The following is a 6,000-nucleotide window of genomic DNA, read 5'->3' on the forward strand; positions in this document are numbered from 1 at the left end:
AAGCTTTCGGGATTACAGTTTCAGTTTATTGTTTCAGGTACATCAGGATATCGTGGCAAGGCAAAGGCATGATCGTACCGCTCCTCATAATTCATGATTTTGTGATTTGGTTATGGGGATACTCTGATGTTTAAACTATTATGAAAACAAGTTATATAACTTAATGGTTTTTGAATGGGTTAAAATGTTTTAAATTGGGTTGAAATTTTTAGTCGTTACAAGTTGGTATCAGAGCCTTGGTTTGAGTGAATTGGAGGAACATTCGCGTGACTCCAGTCTCAAATCAAGGAAAGGTTTTCAAAATGGATTCTAAAATGGTTTTCAAAATAAGTAAAAGAGGATGCGAAGTGTACGATCAGCGAGAGCCAGTAAGTAGACCCCAAAATACCATACTGTTATTTGATATTGTAATATGTTAGAACAACATTCTAGTACTAGGCTAGGGATCTTCAGGAATTGCATGATATAATTGCCTGATTTCATGATGCCGATTAGCCTAGGGTTTTCCTTATATGAGATTGACATCCTTACTGTAGTTGTTTAGTGTATGCATCACGGCTGTGCATAATCAAGATCTTATAGCCTGAGAATGTTTGATTCGACCTTAGGGTAGAATTGGATATTTGAAAGTCTATCGGGTCCAGCATTATGTGTGGCTAGTATACACTAATGCTGCAGGGTTGGTGGAAGTTTCATGGATTGGGTGGGTAGTGAGAGGCCGGGAGGCCAGCTATGAGATGTTTAGCATTCCTCTAGGAGTGAGGATTTAAGCGCTTGCTATATTTACGTATATTGTTAGGGCGTTATGATGATACTTGAGACAAATATGGGTAGGTGTGGAAGGTAGTATGGGCCGTACTACTGAAAGCACAGGACCCATACGCGTAGCAAGGAAGTCACAACCCCTAGGGTTGGGTTTTGGAGTTGTTTCCCTGTCATTATATAGGTTATTAGAGACCTTTTGGTGTATTACCAAAACGGTGGTCACAAGACGTCTTGTGACCGGATCCAGGTTAGGATCGGGAGCTGGCAGCCAGGATAGGCCAGCATTGTCAGGGGATCGTGTCAGGGAGATCCTCCGGGAGGAGACGATCGAGATTGTTCGGGGATAAATTCCGAAGATGATTGGGTCTTTCGAGACCGCCATGGTTGAGTATTTTGTCGAGCGTCATGCAGACATTGCTGAGTCGGTTGCTGCGGCAGCTTTGGCAGCTGTAACGACGACAAGGGGAGGAGCTGGTCGAGCTTCTTAGTTCTGGGACATATTCTGATGAGCAGAGTGTTGCAGTTATTTGGGATCAGGAATATGATCGGTACTCGTTATATTCCGCGGGTGGAGCAGGAGAGGTTAGCACAGAAGTTATAGATTTGAGGCTCGGGGGTTTGCTCGAGGCCGGGATATGAGTTGTGGGAACTCCGGAAAGGAGTGATGATTATGTTCAGCTGGGGTTTTGCAGCTGGAAGGGAAATGGTTAATTGATGGATTGGACCGTCGTTTTGTAGGGCAAGGATTGCGCCCTCTCAGTTTCCGAGCTCGGAGGAGTGAGCAGGCTTGTGACCCCAGGATCAGGTATATTCCAGCTCGGGGTCAGTTGGTGGCAGGAATAGGCAACATTATTTCAGCGCCGGTGAGCTCAGGACGGTCGGCGTGGTATAAGTGGTTATGAGGTCCGGTTTTCCTTGGATCTCTTGTATTGGATGGAAAGGATTGATTGTGCGATCTATTGCACTTTTGGGACTGTAGACTATGTCTTGGGAGTGGTTTGTAGCCCGGTTTAAGGCAGAGGATGTTTCAGCTGCTGCCGTACAACTATGGGCGTTTGAGCTGGTGAGTGAGTCGGGGTGTGAAACCTGAAGAGAATGATTTCTAAAGCCCGAGAGCGGGAAGCTTGTTTGGAACACCTTTGGAAAAGGGGTTTTATGTGGGAGGCCTGCGGATGGGGTCCCACAAAAGGGTTATTCATCATTGTCAGGATTCAGTGGTTAGCAACCGTTATTGATTGACGGACTAAAGCGCCAAGAGAAGTAACTCATTGCCGAGGTATTAGTTGGAGAATCTATCTGGTGGTCTTCAGGACGTGAGTGTGGAGTCATTCACGCATTAGTGGCTGTCGGTTTCACTGGGATTCAGGAAGTGATCATCTGGTTCTTAGAAGTGTGTGATGAGTCGGGTCTAGCTAGCAATGGAACACTAGTGGGAAAGAGTTGGTTGTCATCGGATAAATCGTTGGGAAGTGAGGAGGATTGAGAATCCTCCAATTTTCATGTATTATGAAGGCTTAGTTGAATCTAAGTGGGGGAGTGTTACCCCGAGATGCTGAAGTGGGAAGGGTTTTAAAACGGGGATAAGTTTCACAACCCGATAGGGAGAATGGAGGCCCTATTTGGCTGCTTAGTTTGAGGGTTGTGTTGATTGGGGGTTTGGCAAAACTCCCCAGCATAAGAACACATCTTCTGGATGCTTGATAGCACAAGTTGGGGAACCAGGTTGGGGTCCTAGTCAAGAATCGAGTTCAGTTCGAGTTTTCGGTCGAGGGTGTGCTCGACTCTGAGGGTTTTGGATTGATAGATTGAGGGTTTTGTTAGATGCCAGGGCTCAGCAGTGCATTCAGCACGGGAGTGCGGGTTATTTAGCGTGTATGGTAGACACGCGGGTGAGGGAACACACCTCGGATTTCCGAGAAGGTGGACGATCGACTGAAGACTCTGTTTATGTTTGTAGATCTATGTTCGGGTATTGAGTAGGCTGCTACACTTTAGCACTTAATAGGTCTGTTCCACGTATTGAGCATGCTGCTAGGGTAGGCTGAGGACTTCGGTGTATCTTGGTTGATCGGAAGTTGTTATTGGTGGTTGGACGAAGTTCAAAGGATCTTGGTGATCTCATCAGTTCGGAGTGTCTCCGAGATTTCATCTTCTTGGATCGGGTAATACTCCAGTTGGTTCCTAGAAAGAATGGTTCTGGGTGATGTACGGAAATTTTGAGCGGTCCGGATAGGCTGAAGGCCGGTGGGCTTACCAGTCAGGCCGAAGGCTCGAAGAACGGTCCAAACAGGATGAAGGCCCAGAAGGGCGGTCCAAACATGTTGAAGGTTCTGAGGGTGGTCCAGATAGGCTGAAGGCCTGGTAAGGCGGTCCAGTCTTGCTGAAGACCCTGTGTGTGTGTGTTAGTAGACCTGTATGAGGAAAATGAGTGAGTATGTCGCCATGAAAATAGCAATCGATAAGGTCTGGCCCCAAGTATTGATCATGATGATGGAGTTGGATGGAGGCCGTGCGTGGGCCTAGTTAGTTATGTGCTCGGATTCGGAGTATATGGGAGTTCGAGAATAGTAGTTGCTCTACATGGTTAGTGTAGAGTGGAGTTTAGCTCAGTGGCACTTATAGGTGCGGTAAGGGTTGTTGAGTAGACTTCCTGGAAAGGAAAGGTATGTAGCACCGAAAGGAGTGTGGGTCCTCCGAAAGGAAGGCAGCAGAGTAAATGGATGATCGAAAGTGTTTCAGTTATTGGTAGTAAGCACTGGGATTGTACCAGATATATGGAAGCACATACGGGTTGGATACCTGTTGAGGTTATGGCAATGTTGGATGATGCGCAGTCATGTTTTCAGTCTCCTTGGAAGAGGAGGAGGATAGTGGCTCCAGATTGGAAATTAGGATAGAGGAAGGTGAGTCAGCAGGATAACAGACTCGGGAGTAGTCTGGACTGGTGCTGAGGACTGTATAAGGATATTACAGTCGGAGGTCAAGGACCTAGAGATCGTGATAGGGAGGTGTGAGTGGGTTGCACTCCGTTGTGTCGAACCGAAGGGTTCGAGGGTGACTCAAGGACAAGGTCCTTAGTTCCGGGTATGGTTGTAGACTTGAATTGTGTATGTGGAGGTATCCAATCTGGTGTATTCCATCATGAGGACGACCGGACCCTATGATTGATTGGACCTGGTGTGTTTGGTATTCCAGCCCGAGGCTGTTTGGGCCAGGTACGAGTGGTTACGCGATATGTTTGGTTGATGGGTTATGGGAGCCAAGGGAGCCAGTATCCTGTCAGTGCGTAAGGGATAGAACCAGAGGATGGAACACGATTCGTTCCAGGTTGCAAGTTATTAGGTTTATCGCCAATCTTGGGCGAAGGAAGATGGATTAGTGTCTCGGTGGGGCTCAGTAGGTGTTTGTGGCATCTAGTATTCGCAGGGCGCGAAGGCGTGTTCCTGATTTGAAGGGATGGTATCATTGGGTAATACGTGGTTATTATGTAGTGCTATTGATTCGAAAGGCCGATGGTCGGCTGGGAACAGTGGCAAGGATGCCACATGAGAATAAGCCATTTTAAGAGAGATACAGAAGTAGGGTTAGTAAGAGCATGAGTAGATTGAGAAATCGGAGTCTGCAGTGCAAGGGGTTTGTTCTGAAGCGTATACTGCAGTAGGCTTCGAGTACGAAGCCTAATTTAAGTGGGGGAGAGTTGTAACACCCCAAATTTCTAATGTTCAATGAAGGGCCAAAAGTGTAAATTTAGGAAAGGGACTCGACGAGTAGGTCCGCTTACTCTGTCGCGGTTTAAGTGGCCCTTCTGAAGGGCCAAAAGGGATTCTGTCGCGGTTTAAGTGGCCAACTCGCCGAGTCGGCGGCTTGGACTCGACGAGTTAGTGCTGAAGAGAGAAAACCCTAATCCCGGGGGTTGTGCCCTATATAAAGCACATTATAACCCACCCTCAGCCTCTTTGCTACCCTTTTGAGATCCAGAAACCCTAAATCGTGTGTGAGAGACCTTGGAAGCAATTTGGAGCCTTGATAAGTGATTTTGGGTGGAAAGGGGCTTGAAGATCAAGAGGTTTGCTGCAAGGAGGGGTGTCGATCCAGGATCTACTTCAGTTGGAGCTTATATTGGAGGTAATAATCTGTTGCTTGGACTCTTTTGCATTTAGATCTATTATCATGTGAGATTTGGGGCATTTTTCGTATGATTAAGAGCTATTTCGAGTTAGAGGCTTAGATCTGAGGTTGCTACTTCAGATCTAGGCTTGTGATGGTCCATAATATCATAAAGCTTCTGTCTAAGAGTTATTGGTGAAGCCCCTTTGTCATAAACACAAGCCCTAGAGTGTTTTGGGCTTATATCTCCTTGGTTTCACGTAAAGTTTGCAACTTTATGTGAGGGTTAGGCTGTAGAAGAGTGGATCTATGGATTGAAGCCCCTGCAAGGATCGAGAAGCCTCTGTATGGATTGAGAACTGAATGGACTCGGCGAGTCACATGGGTGTACTCGACGAGTTGTATGAACAGGTGCATAGACTCGGCGAGTTGGAAGAACAACTCGGCGAGTCTGTTGAAGATTGCCTTAGACTCGACGAGTCTGTTCTTGGACTCGGCGAGTCTGGTCGCTGAACCCAACCTCTTTTGATTAAAGCCTTGGATTAAGTGAGTCGGTCGGCGACTCAGTGAGTCGGAAAGGATGGGACTCAGAGATCGTTGGACTCGGCGAGTCTTGGGGCGACTCGACGAGTTAAGTTGTGTTATGAGAGTTTTATGGGAATGGGGACTCGGCAAGTCAACGGGTTGACTCGGCGAGTAGAATCAACCAGGAAGGTTGACTTTGACTGAGGACTTTGACTTTGACCAATAGTTGACCAGTTTGACTTCCAAGGGTATTTTGGTAATTCTGGTATTTATGGAATTGGTTCTTTGGTAGTGTTCAGTGATGAAGTTCGTGTCGTGGTCGGAGCAGCTTGGTCTTATCTCTTCAGTCGGCAATTGCAGGTGAGTTATCCTCACTATATCAATAGGGTCTAAGGCACCAAGGCCGACCCTTTTAGTTGTTATCTTGGTTACAGTACGCTACATGTTGTTATGATATGATAGATCGGTATCCGGATAGACAGTATGTTGTCATGCGCTTATGATTCGTAGGATTGGTATGTTAGTGACCTGGTTAGGTCGGTGTTTTGGTTATGAGAGATTACTATGATCGATGATCTGTGAGATAGTTATATCTGATATATG

The sequence above is a fragment of the Lactuca virosa genome, chromosome 9, assembly GCF_052849685.1.
Source record: "Lactuca virosa cultivar CGN04683 chromosome 9, Lactuca_virosa_CGN04683_v6, whole genome shotgun sequence".
Lineage (NCBI taxonomy): Eukaryota > Viridiplantae > Streptophyta > Magnoliopsida > Asterales > Asteraceae > Lactuca > Lactuca virosa.